The sequence below is a fragment of the Elephantulus edwardii genome, unplaced genomic scaffold, assembly GCF_000299155.1.
Source record: "Elephantulus edwardii isolate Elephantulus edwardi_28Jun2011 unplaced genomic scaffold, EleEdw1.0 scaffold00087, whole genome shotgun sequence".
Classification (NCBI taxonomy): Eukaryota; Metazoa; Chordata; class Mammalia; order Macroscelidea; family Macroscelididae; genus Elephantulus; species Elephantulus edwardii.
Window position 1 is genome coordinate 9,851,377 of NW_006399837.1, and position 8,943 is coordinate 9,860,319.

The 8,943-nt window shown below is 44.4% G+C and overlaps 1 pseudogene; it reads left to right on the top strand.

Annotated features, from left to right (window-relative positions):
- The first annotated feature begins 346 nt into the window (after positions 1–346).
- On the top strand, positions 347–8,435 carry LOC102877016 (annotated as a pseudogene).
- Positions 8,436–8,943: the final 508 nt, after the last annotated feature.

Below are 8,943 nucleotides of genomic sequence, written 5' to 3' on the forward strand. Positions count from 1 at the left end.
ATCCTACAATCTAAACCCAAGGAAAAGAAACTAAAAGATATACAAAGTATTATACAGAAATTATTATATTTAAAAATACCTAAAAATAGAAAGAAGGCAAACAGATAATTGATGCCTTTAATTATGATGTAGCCAAATAATATTGACTATACCATAGACTGCCAAGAGGACAAATAAATCTGTCTTGGAAAGAGTACAGCCAGAACACTCCTTGGAAGTGAGGCGACTTTGTCTCAAATACTTGGGCTGTTTTCAGGAGAGGCCAGTCCCTGGAGGAGAGCATCATGTTTGGCAAAGTTGAGGATCAGCGAGAAAGAGGAAGACTTGAGCAAGATGGGCTGAGTCGATGACAGCAGCAATGAGCCAGGACCCAGCAGTGATTGTGCGGACACCAGAGGGTCCAGCAGGATCTCCTTCTATTGCCCTTGAGATCAGTGTGAGTCAGAACCAGCCTGAGAGGACTCGTCAACAAGAATATCAAGCAGGAGGAAGATGATTCGTCCACATATCTGTTCTCAAAAGAGAGCGCTATGCTGAGCCAATTAACTCCATTTCATAAGGACAACTACTGCATAAGATCATTACTGTAAAAATAGAAAGATAACTACTAAGATGTGTATTAAAGTCCAAGAAGAAAAGAGGAGTGAAGGGGGCTACAGGTGGGGAGAAAGGGGAATCGTGAGGCCACAGAGTTTGGTGGGTGGAAGGAATGGGTGAAGAATTAGGGTGAAGGAATTAAGAAAGATCTGCTGGGAATCTGAAAAGACAAGTGATAATGGGCATAGATCAGTGGTGATTAACTTTTAAATTAAAAAATTTAAAAAAGGGATTGTATAACAATGAAAGAATTTCTTCTTTTAGTTTTCAAAAAGAAGGGTGAAGCCAGGGGAAGGCTGGGCAGAGAGAAAAGTGCAATAGTGAATGAATGGAAATCCAAAGTCTCTGTAAACTTTCATTAAAATGAATTAAAAAGGGAAATATTAATGGAAAAAAATTATTTTACACTGGTTTGCTTACAAAGTCCATCCATATACATTGTGTCCCATACTATCCTTCACACACATTTTTTATGTGATCAATGGCATTAGAAAGCAAGGTGTTATCACAAGAATCCACAATTAAGGTTGCACAGTGGAACGTACTTGGGGCGGCGGGAGGGGTGTGAGGGATTGTGTACCAGGGAGTGTTTCTTTTACTTTTGAAAGAGAGGAGCGAACTGGGGGTTGGGTGGGGAGAGGGCTGGGTGGGGAGAGAAGTGCAGCAATGAATGAATGGAAATCCAAAGTCTCTGTAAATGTTCATTAAAATTATTTTTTTTAAAAAGTACTGTATACTGTCTTTTAAATAAATTATTCTATTTCTACAAAAAAAATAAAAGAAAGCAAGGTGTTGGATGAAGAGAGGAAAATAAAGGAAGAAAGGTGAGAAGAAGAATTATGAGTCAGTTCCTGACCCCAAGTCCATTACAACCCAGTGACAAAGTGAGTAAAGTGTATTTACAGGATTAAAAGTTTAATGTGAGACATCAAAAGTGAAGACATTAATATAAAGTAACAAACAATTACAGCATCTTTTTTTCTCTCCCACCAGTGAGCTTCAACTCCCTTATCATTAAAACAAAGCTCGTAAGCCTTCCATACTTATGTTAGATGCTATGCTCCTGCTATCTCAAATAGGGGCAGTTTCCAGCAGAGCTTGCAGGCTTAGGCAGACTAGGAAGAAAAGCCTGGCAATCAAGTAGCAAATATTAGCCAAAGCACATGCTAAGGATCACAACAGAATGCTGACTGATACAGCACTGGAAAGGAGCTGGGTGGCAGTAAGGCACGCTGTTCATTGGACTGCTAACCGGAAGTCTCACCAGTCCCCTCTGAGGAAGAAAGATAAAGCAATCTCTTCCCATTAAGATTTATAGCCTTGGGGAGGGGTGGGCAGGGAGAAAAGTGCAACAATGAATGAATGAAAATCCAAAATCTCTATAAATGTTCATTAACATAAAATGAATTTTAAAAAATATTTACAGCCTTGGAAGCCCAGTGAAGGGTCACTGAGTCAAAGCCAAGTTGATGACAATGGATGTGGTTGGGTTTAGAATGCTGGAACTCTGAGGGTGGGAGGCATTCAAACCCCACAGGGGCTGCATCCCAGTGGTGACGAGGACAGTGCAGAACTGGACTGTCCCTCCCTCTATGGGCCTGCGTCACCATAAGCCAGTGCCACATCATTATTATTGTAAAAGTGAGATTCTTTTTTACATACTAGTTTATTTACAAAATTCAAATATATTGTTTTCACACCAGATTCTTCCAGCTTCCCTCACCCCCTCATCACATTGTACAACCTCGTGATTGATTCCCCCCTTCCCCTTGTATATCCTCACCCCTCTGCTTCCACCACCCCCCCTTCGATCCTTATACTCATTCCACAATAATGGTTTTATACAATAATTGTCCTAGTGGGACTGTGTTAGTTCACTCAGCATAATGCTCTCCAGTCCCTCCCAAGTAAGGTAATAATTTCTTAAGGTATGAAAAGGGTGGGAAAGGGCTTTGAGAACTCTATTTCAGTACACAGACAAATAGTATTGTTTTAATTCCACACCACTCAGGCACACCATGGCTCCAGCCGGCTGTTCACATTGTAGAGAGCTGGGTTGTAACTTGGATTCTCTTTGTCCCTCTATCAGTGGCCTCCCCAGCCAGGTCCCCTTCAGGTTGGCTCTCTCTCAGCTACCTCCCCAGAACTGTCTTCTCAGATGATCTCATGCATTCTTACGACCTCAATTCTCTGCTGGCCCACAGCTTTGCCTCCAGCCCAGACGTCTCTCAACTCCAGACTCATATGTCTTTACTGCCTCGTGGACATTTCTACTTGGATGTCTCCAGAGCCGTCCAAAAGAACTCACTATCTCCCTTCTCCTCCAAGCATCCTCTCTGCCTCCTTATTTCCAGAACACACGATCTCCCTTCTCCTCCAAACAGCATCTCTGCCTCCTTATTTACACTCGCAGTGAATGCCAGGCTTCATCCTCCAGTCACACAAGCCAGAACTGGGAATCTCTTTGTCGGGTTCCTCTCTACTCCCTCCAATCCCAGACTTTATCCTTCCCTTTACTTGCTCAGGATAATAGTCATCATGTTCCAAACGGCTGGACCTTGTTCATGTCTTAATTTGAGTATTCTGTTGGTTTCTTTCAACTTCGAAGAGAACAAATCCTGCTGTCTGTAGAGTTACTCCCAACTCGTTCCTTCTACTGGGGAGAATAGGACTGCTCCCCACTGAGTTTCTCAGGCTGTAATCTCTACACACGCAGACTGTGGCAACCTTCTCCTGCTGAGCTACTGGGGGGTTCAAATTGCCCAACTTTTGATTAGCCACTGCACCACCAGGACTCCTTAAAAGGAATCACAGATGAGCATTTTCCTTACAATAAACGCTTATTTAAAATAAAATAGCAAATGGTAACTAGGATGGGAAGAGAGTTCTGGCAGTGTAGGCAGAGCAAGTTGTGCCACTGACCCCCAAGCCAGGCAGCAACTCTGGTGGTTCAAATCCACCAGCTGCTCCCCAGGAGAAAAATGAGCAAACTCCTCCCAAGTGACTTAGAGTCTTAGAAATCTAATGGTGGGAAAACTCTGAGTTTATTTGAACTCGGGGACAAGATAAGAGGATGGAAAGGAAGGGTAGTGTCATTGATGGTGGTGTTACTATGTGCCTAAACTCAAGTATGACTCCTTGCAATCCTATGAGCAAAAGACCTGAACACTGTCCTATCCTGTGCCATCCTCACAATCTCTGACATTTGAGTCCTTTCTGCAATCACTGTATCCATCCGTTTCACTGAGAATCTTCCTTTCCCTTGCCGACCATCTTTCCAAGCATGATGTCCCTCTCCAGGAATAGCCTTTTCCAACTACGTGCCCAAAGTATGTGAGTTGAAGCTTCACCATTCTCGCCCACACGAAGCATTCTGGCTGCACTTTCTCCAAGACATATCTGTTCTTTCTTTTGGCAGACCCTGGGGTATTCAGTACTCTTCTCCAATATCACAACTCAAATGTGATTCTTCTTCTGTCATCCTTACTTATTGCCCAACTCGTGATTGGAAAGAATATGCATGACTTCAATCAGGAGCATCTTAGTCTTTAAACCGACACCATTGCTCTTCAGGACTTCAGGAGAAGTCCTGAACAGTAGACTTTCCCAATGCTCTATATCTCCTGATCTCATGACCATTGGTACCAAGGATGTTAACTGGAGATCCAAGTAAGATGGAAAGTTAATCAATAATTTAGGTGAAAGGAAAGACAATATAGGATTAGGGGTTGATTAGACATTGCAGTTAAGTAATTATATGAATTAATTGTTAGGGAATTCTGATGGCATAGTGGTAGCAAGCTGCACTGTCCACCTGAAGATATGCTGTTCAAATCCACCAGCTGCTCCATGGAAGACAGATGGGAAATCTCCTCCCATGTGATTTACTGCCTCTGAAAAACTGCTGGTGGGTCAGCTAGGAGTGAATTCTATCCAACTCCACTATACGTAACAACAACAGCAATTAATTATAATCACTGCTATAAAACAAAATGTGTGTGAATGATTGAATGAAAACCTAATATGATTTGTAAACTTAGACTCAAAGAAATAAAATAATAAATGTTTGGAGGAATTCATTGCAACGTTAGAAGGACTGTGTGTTCAGATACTTCCCCATCATGTGCCACCCCTCCCAGAGCTTGGGCTTCATGTAAATGCCACCTCTAGTGAAAGTTTCCACCAACCCCAAGGAAAGAACACTCTCAGTACAACTGGCTACAGCGCCCTGGCTCGTTGATGTGAGCCGTGTTTCATTTCTCGGAGTGTGATTTGGCTTTGCTTGCTGGGATGAAGCTGACTTGCATCCTGATGTGTCTGTGAGGACCTGGAATATTTGTACCTACACTTTGAGCACCCATAAAGCTTCTCTGGGAGACCTGGCTCTACCAGCCCTGCAGAAAGGCTCAGGCCTCGAACTCTTTCCTGACACAGCTGGACGTGAACCAACCTATATCATTGCTGTTTCACTTGCTGAGATGGGTTATCAGAAAGGCTACCACTCACATTAAGAGAGAGCTGCATTGGCCTAGTGGACAGAAAAGTTATGCCACCAAACCCAAGCTGGGTGATTTTAATCTGTGGCCCTCAGGCCTTATTTAAATTGTTTTCTGTCAAACATTCTTCTATGTGGTATAGCACTGGTCTGTCCATTTGCTGTACAGAGGTAACTCGTGGTTGCTGTGAAGCTGAACACTGTGACACTGATGTGCCAAATGTGTTAATGGTTACCCATGGTGGACAGTGTTTGGTGGAGCTCCCCGATTAAAACAAGCCTGGAAGCAGGAGTGGTATCCACTTCCAAAATAGCTTGCCTGTGGAAACGCTGTGATCAGTGTTCAGGTTCTTTCATTCACAGGGTCACTATGAGTCGTCTATGATACAACGGCACTTAACAACAACAACAACCACTCAGCTAGTGCTGCCAATTAAGAAGATCAAACGCAAACTTCAAGGGCTGGGTTCTCTAGAGAAATAAAGTCAGTGAGGTGTACGTATTGTTACTGTTAGATACCATAGAGTAGGCCCAGACTCGGAGTGATTCTATGAACAGCAAAATGAAACACTGGCTGACCCTGCCCCCACCCCCATCTCCACACTGTCTGCTGTGCTTGACCTCATGGTTATAGTCATTGTACGGACCCATCTTGTTGGGGGTCTTCTTTTTTCCTGGCACTTTCGTTGGCCAGGTGTAATGTCTTTTACCAAGGATGGAACCCTGCTGACAACATGCCCCAGGTATCTGAGGGAAAGTCTCCCTGTTCTTACTTTTAAGGAGGATTCTAGCAGGACTTGTTTGTCTTATTTGTTCTTTTGGCAGTCCATGGTATAGTCAATGTTCTTTGCCAACAACATAACTCAAAGGCTTCAATTCTTTCTTCCCCCGCCCCTTCCTTATTCATTGTCCAGCTTTCACAAGTATTGGCACAACTGCCACAGCCTGAGTCAGGAACCTTCGTCCTCAAAATAACACCCTTGTTCTTCAGCTCTTGTTCAAATGGTGCAGCCAGTGTGACAGGGCTGCATCTGACCTCCACTGACCCCCCGAGGGGCTAGAGCCCCGATCTGCATCAACAGTGCAAAGCCACTTCCTATGAGGTCATATTGTACATACCTCCAAGATCCCAAACCTGTTTCTGTCCATTCTCCACCAGCCATCCCGCCCAGAGCCCTTGCGGCTCTGTTACTGAGGTCACTAAACCATTACGGTGGCCACACAGAGCCCACAGGCCATGCTCAGAATTATGCTGCTGTTACTACTCCTCCTCAATCTGAGCCCCAGTCTAACTCACGTAGGAATCTCTGGTCTAAGTGGACCTGATTCTTCCTTCCTGCTAGTGACCGGAGATCCATTTTCTGCCTCTGAACAAGCTCATAGAAAGCCTACCTCGGTGCAAAACTGACCAATCTTCTCATTAGTATTCTACATACCTTGTTTGCATATTCCCATTCAAATAGTGGTATAACCTTATTTGCGTTATTAGCGAAGCCCCACCTAGCCACGTTCTGAAAATCAAAGCCAAGTGTTGGGAAAGGCATTTTTTAAATTTTATTTTATTAATTTTAATGAACGTTTACAGAGATTTTGGATTTCCATTCATTCATTGTTGCATTTTTCTCCCTGCCCACCCCTCCTCCACCCAGTACACTCTTCTCTTTGAAAAGTAAAAGAAAAATTTTTTCATTAGTATACAATCCGCCCCCCCCAATCGAGTACAATCCACTATGCAAACTCTCATTCTGGACTCTTGTCATGACCATAATACCCAATCATAGATTGCTTTTAAACTGTTCTCTCTCTCATCTGTTTCAATGCAGTATGCATAATTTATCCAATTTTTCTCAGACTGAAAGGCATTTTTATAGCCTCTCCTTTTATTAATTTTAATGAAAGTTTACAGAGATTTAGGGTTTCCATTCATTCATTGTTGCACTTTTCTCCCTGACCACCCCTCCCCGACAATTTGCTCTTCTCTTTGAAAAGTAAAAGAAAAATTATTTCATTGTTATACACTCCCTAAAGGGCTTTTGATGACACTCTCCATCCTGGTTTCAGGAGGCTGTAAAATGCATGGAAGGAGATTGCTCATCTTTCTCCTGAAAAGACACCGGTTAGCAGTGCAACTCCCTACGGATGATGCCATCAAGGGCTCACAAGATTGTAGGGGCTGTGAGTCCTAGGCAGTGAGTCAGATATCAAGCAGAGAGGCTCCTGATACCATCACTGCAGGACCTGATGACCTGAGATCAGCAGGTAAGATGACAAGCCACTGTCTCAAGTTCCGAGAACCAAAGGTCATGTCATGAGAAATCAGATGCAAGATACAGTGCACACAAAACACATACACTTGACCTTGCCCAGGGTTCTCAGAACTAAAAAAAAAAAAAAAAAAGAATCCCTCCCTGCTCTCTCTCTCACCAGGCATCCTCGTGAGAGACACATTGTCTTTAAACCCTACATGACAATTCCTGATGCACCCCGACTCTTGATGCCCAGGGCTCTCTGGAGTCCCTTAAGATCATCCAACTGCGGAAATGATGTCAGAGGTATTATCCAACATACTTCATCATGAGTGCAGACAAGGCAGGCTTCAAGCAGATGCAGCAGAGGCACAAGTCCCTCGGTGGAAGGTCGTCGTGCTGACACACAAGAATTCCGTGATGTACCCGGCCATCCAGGGCCACCTGGAGAACAACTTGCCCCTGGAGAAGCTGCTGCCTCACATCCAGGGGAATGTGGGACTGCAGTCGTCTGTGAAATCAGGAACACGCTGCTGGCCAGCAAGGTGCTATGTGAGGATGCCGTGAGGGCCCAGAACAGTGGTCTGGGCCCTGAGACGACCTCCTTCTTCCAGGCTTTGGGACCACCTCTGAGATGTCCAAAGGCACCACTGGAATCAGGAGTCATGTGCAGCGGATGAAGACTGGAGACAGGATGGGAGGCCACCCTGCTGAGCGGGGTGAACATCTCCCCCTTCTCCTTCCAGCTCACCATCCAGCAGGGGTCTGAAGTTGGTACCAGCAGCATCTACAACCCCACAGTGCTTGACATCTCAAAGGAAACAGCACACCCATCCCGTGGAGGTGTCTGCAACGTTGTCAGTGTATGTCTGCAGATTGTTTACCCAGCTGCAGCCTCAGTACCCCACTCGATCATCAATGGGTACAAACAGGTCCTGGCTTCATCTGTGGAGACTGAGTACACCTTCCCACTGGCTGAAAAGGTGAAGGCCTTGCTGTCTGATCCATCTCCATTTGTGGCTGCCGCCTCTGTAGCCACTGCTACTGCTGTGACCCCAGGCGAGGTGGAAGCAAAGGAAGAGGTCAGACGAGGATAGGAGATTTGATCTCTTTGATGAATACCTAAAAGCCACAAATAAAGGCTTTTCTCTCTCTCTCTCTCTCTCTTAAGATTTGGAATCCTCCCTTTCTTTTCTTTTTTTATTAATTTTAATGGAAGTTTACAGAGACTTAGGGTTTCCAGTCATTCATTGTTGCATTGTCCACCCCCTCCCCCCAATTCACTCTTTTCTCCCTGCCCACCCCCTCCCCCCAATTCACTCTTCTCCTTGAAAAGTAAAAGAAAAACCCTTTCATTGAAATTCTCCCTTTCTGATAGGTTTAGGGGAGCTGAAGCAATCACAATGTTTTCATTGGCTCCTCTCTGGTGGATCTGCTTCTTCTGAGAAAAGAAATGTTGAAGGAAAGTAACATTCCCTTCCTTCCATATTGTTGTTAGATGCCGTTGCCTTTGTTCTGACTCCTAGGGTCTCTGTACAAACCAGAATGAGACACTGCCTGCCCCACACCATCATCACTGAGGCTCCTACACATGAGCCCAGTGCT